This window comes from Asterias amurensis, chromosome 7 (genome assembly GCF_032118995.1).
Source record: "Asterias amurensis chromosome 7, ASM3211899v1".
Lineage (NCBI taxonomy): Eukaryota > Metazoa > Echinodermata > Asteroidea > Forcipulatida > Asteriidae > Asterias > Asterias amurensis.
Window position 1 is genome coordinate 5,246,660 of NC_092654.1, and position 7,351 is coordinate 5,254,010.

The 7,351-nt window shown below is 38.7% G+C and overlaps 1 protein-coding gene across 2 annotated transcripts in view; it reads right to left on the reverse strand.

The window, feature by feature from the left end:
• Positions 1-7,296, reverse strand: part of LOC139939413 (carnitine O-palmitoyltransferase 1, liver isoform-like) — a 46,591-nt gene extending 39,295 nt beyond the window's left edge. For both annotated transcript variants that reach the window (XM_071935274.1, XM_071935273.1), the window contains exon 1: positions 7,205-7,296. The gene's annotated coding sequence lies outside the window, so the exon portion shown is untranslated. The remainder of the gene's footprint in view (positions 1-7,204) is intronic.
• Between the last annotated feature and the right edge of the window lie 55 nt (positions 7,297-7,351).

Below are 7,351 nucleotides of genomic sequence, written 5' to 3' on the forward strand. Positions count from 1 at the left end.
TGCAATCCCAATCATGCAAGCAGAAATTTGGTTTTATTCGGTTGGATAACTTATAACTAAGGCGCTCTATAACCCCGCTAAGTTTATAGGGGTAATATGTCGTGGCATATTCACATCAGCACACTGAAGCGTGATCCTGTAAGTACAAAGTGTAGCAAAGTAGGAATTATTTGAGTGCTTTCTTCCTACGTTTCCAATGCTTTATTAAACTAAACCTAAACAAACTTGAATGTCTGAAAATTCTTAAAATAGTGTGTTTTCATTTTTTTGCTTTCGAACAGACTGAAACTATTTTTCATGCAAATGAGCGCAACGAAGTTGCATGAAATAACTGTTCTAAACTGTAGGCCTACACATACATACGTACAATAGAGTTCCATAACGCAAATTGGCAATGAACTGTGGTTTATACACAAATTGATGTTGCTAACCCAGAGCCAACATTGTGGTCCTACGTCACCAACACAAGCCGTTACTGCTTCCCACTAATAACCTATGTTGGCTCGACAGTGAGTGCGAGCGTTGAACCAATGTAGTAATGCCGACCTAGCGCCAACATTGGTCCTACGTCGAAAACCAACACAATGCCAATATTGATGTCCCACTTATGACCAACATTGGCTCAACATTGCGTGCCCATGCCAACGTAAAAACCAATGTGGTAATGCCGACCTAGAGTCAACATTGGTTCTACGTCGGATACCAACACAATGCCGAATATTGTTTAATTACTATAATAAAAAAACGTTGGCTCAATATTGATCGCCAGTGTAAAACCAACGTGATTCTGCCGACCTACAACCAACGTTGGCCCAATGTCAGAACTAAACATAGTGCCAATGCCGATCGTGGCGACGTAGTGCCAACATGGGGCCAATGCCAAAAGCTATACACAATACCAATGCCAACGGTACCGACCAAACACCAACGTTGGCCCAATGTATGAATGTTATCTGGGTAGTGTAAAAACAAATAGGATAACAGGAAAATTGTTCATCACCAAAAACTATAACCAACTATCCAACCTTTTTACACCGTGTGTTTAAAATCTTAAAAGTTTTGGTACGCTGTGAGAGATAGTCCGCCATTTACTTTGCTAATGTATACGACATTGGAGCGAAGTCATATGTTTTCATTACTTTCATCGGTTCTTATTCTTATTCTATATTTGGCCAGTAAACAATTACTTCAAGCAGACAGTACACATGTATGTCAAATAGATAATATAAGTACATATCGTAGGAGCTCCTGTTTCCAAGGTGTCCCTAAAATCGTGGAAATCTTTTACCTCTATGTGCGCGATGTAAACAGTTCCTAGATACCATTTTTTTTTTTTTGCCAAGCAAAGAGTCTCCTCTCCCTTGACCAATTTTAGAAACACGTAGGCTCCACTGGATATTTTGGTTTGGTATTTTAGGCATTTCTACAAGGTACAAAAGTATGTCATAAAGTTGAGGCCATATGAAAAAAATTGCCTACCGAATAAGTTTCATTAAACACATTTCAATTCACAGTTCACGATTATCAAATCATGTGACTAAACATTCTGGAAAAAAAATACAGAGGCTTAAAGAAGCCATGTGCCTCATATTATTTTCTAATGTTTTTTTAGATTTTTTGTATTCCTCGTATCAATATTAATATAAATATTAAAATTTAAACATCAGCTTGGTGATTCAATTATCACTTTTTATTTTTACGCTTTAAGGTGAAAACATTTTATTAAAAATAAATAAAAATCAGATTTAAAAGCCAATTTATTATTAACACTTTGGTAATTTTGAAAATGTCACCAAAAATATTGTGAACAAATTGAAGACAACTGCAGGCTATAGAGTCATACACAGAGTCTCACAGAACACTTGCAGATACTGCAGATATTTCTTCCACGTATTGCTTCACCGGGAAACCATTCTTTCTTGTTTGCCTTGAAAACAGGAAAAACTCAAAACAAATGGGACCAGTTGAAGTCATTGAAGATCGGTGTGTGGTGTGAACATTTCAATGTCCATCAAGTTTCAATTTATGTTTGCATACTTAAGATAAGCATGAAGATAATTAGGGCATCGTTTGATATATCGCATCATTATTTTTTTCCCAATTCAAAGAAAAAGGCATAATACCGTGAAAACTGGTAAGAGGAGGATACGAAAGTAAAGCAAGAAAAACAGTAAGGGCATAGGAAATTACAAAACAACCCTAATGTGATGGCCAGGATCAACAGGTATTTTATTGAATATTCAGAAGCTAGTATGCCGTGCAAAAAAAATTAAAAATCTCATTCAATTATATTAAACAAATTAATAACAATTAAAGTCGCGCCGTCGCGACGCGTCGGTCCCCCTCTCCATTTCCCAGCGAAACATGCGCAATGATTACCAAGTGCCAGACCAGGGCTGAATTTACGGCTCGGTGATTTAAACCGTTCCCGATTTAAACCTTTGACGGCTTTTGACGTCCTTTGTATGAGACTTTTCTGTCTTAATGGGTGCACATGTCTTATATAATGAAACTACGTCCAATATAGAGGGCGCTGTTAAATATATTTGTGTTTGTCTTTTATATTTGAGTTTTGGTCCTTTTTATATATTTACCGTTGATCCTTTATATATTTTCGGTGGTCTTTTATATATTTTTTATCATTAATATTTATCTTTGCTCTTATTCTACCCTTTCATGTTTCCCTGCATTGTTATCGAACAATGTATTTACCACTTTTATGGTCCAGCAATCCATCCTTTCATACTAAACATCCTTTGTCCTCGCCACTTTACTCCTATTGGTTCATAGCCACCAATTGTTTCTGAAATAGTAACTTTGATTGGCTGTTATTTTCCCGCTTCTTTCTGGATCCTTCCCTTAATCCCTCTCCCCTCTCTTTTTCTATAAAATGGATTGTATATTTGTCTGTACTTGTTTTATGCCTCTGAAGAAGGTCCGGTTTGGATCGAAAGCTAAGGTCATCTACCCTGTTCATTTTATCTTAGTTCTTCACGTGTCAACGCAGCGGTCCCTTGTTACGATTGCAGGCATTCGGTTCAGACGATGGCTCCCCCTGATTATAACATCGATGCGATTTTTTGGAGGTCTCGATCTGTGTTATGAACACAGGACCCAGGTAATTTCGTAACATAGATAGCATTCACACGACCTGGATTTGCGATTTCATAACATCGATGGTATGAAATCGCACGGGACCCTCATTTGCAGCGCTCGTGTGAATGGGCCTTTGGAAAGCAGCAAGGTAATGAGTACATGTAGACACAGGGCAGCCATCCTCCAAGGTCAGCAGACACACTTCCAGATGGTGTATGTCATTAGCAACAAGATTGATGAGGCTGGGTGACCAGGTCCCGAAGAAATTTGAAAATATTCAAAATTGTCGACTCCAATATCTCAAACAAATCAGCAACCAAACAAATTGATAAAAGTCCAGTGGAATCCAGACCAGCAACTCTTCAACTGGTAAACATTTGGTATTGTTATACCTCGGTAACAAACTGTGAAGTTTGATTGGTCGAGAACCAATCATGTGACGCGCAACAAAAACGCATGTTACATGGCTCGACGGGCCGGGTAACATGAAGAGTGATGTACACCGGTGTACATCACCTTGATCGTTCCCAGCGTTGGTGGATTTTCAGCGCTGTGTACGAAACAACCGCGGGTACGAGGGAATTGTTCCTTGTTCGTCTGCTAATTAAACAATGAATAGTCCGTCGTAGTGTTTGAAGATGACAACAGAACTTCGAGAAGAGGAACAAACAATTATACAAAGGTATAACAAAACAATTGTTGCACGCTGTGACTGGGGTCCATGGGTTTTGTACACCATCGGAGGAAAATGGGACCCGAGGCGAACCCTCGGTTGTACAAAACGCCATGGACCCGTCACAGCGTGCAACAATTGTATAATGAAGAGACAGTTGAAACATAGTAAAAATATCCAAAAACTCAACAAGTATGGTGGACGTGCTGCCATCCAGTGGGGCGCCCTCAATAATGGTAAGAAACAAAAATCGTGAAGATCACAGATTAACATAAAACTTACACGGTCAAATGATGGTGATAGTAGAAAACTTCCCATGAAATATTATTGTCAAAAATGTCATATTTGTTGAGAACAAATAAATAATCTTTGGAGTTTTTCGCTCAGTGAGCATTTTTATTCATTTTTCTTTTTGCATCGATGTCTCCATGCAAAAATGTGAATCGATTTTTTACTATTTTCTCGTGACCCAGATGGCCGACCGATCTCAAACTTCTACAGGTTGGTCAGCTTATCCTATCTGGTGGATTACATGAGGTGCTTACACTGTCAGGAACTGTTTTGTCAGCAAAACCAATTCTGTAATGTTCCTTTAGTAAAGGTTAACCATTTCTGATATCAAATGTGTCCATTGTTTGACCTCAGCGACAGCAGCCTATGCAATGGATCTAACCACTACATACTACGGCATCCTTCTCCTACAGTAAAATGAAGGACAGGAATGAATCAGGGCCCAATTTCATGGCTCTGCTTACCGTAAGCACAGAATCGGCGCTTGTAGGCATTCTACGCTTACAAGGCTAGCGCAGAAAATCGGCGCTTGCACGTAAGCGGGGAATCGCGATCGTTAGCGCAGAATTCGGCGGTAAGCAGAGCCATGAAATTGGGCCCAGATGAGATGGTGTAATTTTTGCATTCACTTATAATGATTTCATTTTTCAGATGCAGGTTAGCGATTGGAGTGGTACAATGTATGTGTAATTTTTTTACGGCATACACGAATTTGGACACTGTGCAGTTTTCCATAAAGTACCTTCTGTCAAATCAGCAGTGAACTTGAATTGCCAAACAAAACGCACACAGTGTATTTGCAGGTTGTAAACAAATCTTGTATAATTACAAGCATACAAAATATCAAGTTTGTCAGGACAATAGAATTAGCATTTAGGATCAATTCAAAGTTCCAAGATCACATTTTCACGTTTTGTGATATGGTAGAGAGGTCTACAAAAATGTGCTTCCACAAAAGCATCTAGTATAAATAACTGATATTTGACTCATCTGATAAATCAAATCAATGTTTATTGTTACTAAACAAAGAGTCTTATCAACATTCGACAGGCTGTACAAATATGAGTACGATAATATTATGCGTCAGTTTGAAGGGAAAATAAATTGAACAGAGTACATTATTACATCTAAGCTTTCAAACGCTTTTCATCTGGAAAGTTGAAGTTCTTAAATAATTTATTAAAAGTAACATCTACAGACAGTACCACCTATTAAATCTGTCAAAACGTAGTGAATTTATCATATTTGAGCAATTTGCTATGATTTTACTTGCTTACAATTAGGTGGGTGTACGAATTGCAGTTGCGTGCATATGGCGAGTTGACCAGCATTAGTCTACTCTAGTCCATGACAGTACAGACTACCAAGGACCAGTGGGTACCGGTCAACTCTGTCCAAAGTCAACTCGGTCCCAGTCAACTCGGTCCCAAGTCATCTCGGTCCCAAATCATCTCGGTCCCAAGTCATCTCGGTCCCAGGTCAACTCGGTCCCAAGTCAACTCGGTCCTTTGACCAAATTTAACTTTTTTTGAATTATTTAATTGGTACTATTTCGTGCGTGTAAGTTAATAATAAGATTTATTATGTTAAGCATGCCCTTAATAATTTTTCAGAATTGAGAATAGTTGCGATAACGTTGCGCTACACGGTCGGCAGGAGGGTTACGTTATCGCAACTAAATTGAGAAGTCTCCCGAACACAGGAACAATCTACTCCGCGGTAGTGGAATTAAGCAAGACAGTTCTCTAAGAACAAAATCTACCTGGCAAGTAGATACACACATGGTGTTACCGCAAACCAAATATATATCGATACCTCACCATGCAATGCCTCAAATCATGCTAAAATCCTAATATGTATTATGTTCTTGTAAAAGTTTACTTACTTTTTGAATGTAAGTGTTTTCAACCAACCTTATTTTTTATTTTTATTTTTTATTTTTTTATTGGTAGGCCTATGTGTTTTGATTTTTATTACGTGTAAGTTAATTGGAAAGTTATGTTTATTATTATTATTTTTAACCAAACATCAATTTTCTCATGTTTTAATTCTCAGAAATCGTACTTTTTTGGGAAAAGTGTCCGTATGGCGCCACCACTTTTTCATTCGAAATAGAATAATATAGTATCTAATTTACCTGATTGATATATCCCTTTTTGTAAAAATGAGTGAAAAAGTGGTGGCGCCATACGGAAAGTTATCCCTTTTTTTATATTATTTATAAAATTTGTTGATAAAATAAACATCTCAAAGAGGATTAAATTGTTACTGTTTGTCAATTAATGTTAATTGTTGAGAGCCATACAAAAAACAATACTCTGGTTGAAAGCAAAGAAACATTTGAACTCATTGTTTTTCAGTTGAAATTTATTCGCCCAACTAGAACTTCCTGTCAACCATACGGACCGAGTTGACTTGGGACCGAGTTGACTTGGGACCGAGTTGACTGGGACCGAGTTGACTGGGACCGAGTTGACTGGGACCGAGTTGACTTGGGACCGAGTTGACTTGGGACCGAGTTGACTTGGGACCGAGTTGACTGGGATCGAGTTGACTGGGACCGAGTTGACTGGGACCGAGTTGACTGGGACCGAGTTGACTTGGGACCGAGTTGACTTGGGACCGAGTTGGCTGGGACCGAGTTGACTTGGGACCGAGTTGACTTGGGACCGAGTTGACTCATAAGCGGACCAGTGACCATGATTTTTTACAGTGCCATGTGACGTGTGTGACTGATCTGTTCTTCTGCTGGTTGAAGACTAATATTCAATTCAGATGATTAAAATGATATAGATAAGCGGTAGCCTCTTTAGTGTATACCCTGACTGAACTTAGTGCACTGAGTACAGAGGTCACACACACAGCAACAATCTATGTTTTCATTGACAAATTTGTTCTAGTTAGTTTATCCATGGAGGAATAAATTTATCACACCAGTGCAGTAAACCAGTGACGTTGTCGTTGTTGGGTAAAAAAAAAAAAATGTTGTCATGAAATTGTTTTCGACAATACACTTTCCCCAAAGCTATTTTACGAATAAAGACACAAACTTCAAACCAGCATGCATTGTCAGTTCAAATTTGATTTGTGTAATTTGGTTTAATACGGAAAACATAATCGCATAAAAAGAGGACGTTTTCTTACCGGAATTCTCAGCATTCACGAACAAGCACACACTACGTTAACAACCGGTTTCAGTGAAAACTAGCTAGCCGCGTTTTGGGCCTGATGATGCGTTTCGGGTCGCCGCCGGTAGACGGAAAAGGAGACCCCGTATGCATAGCGCCACCA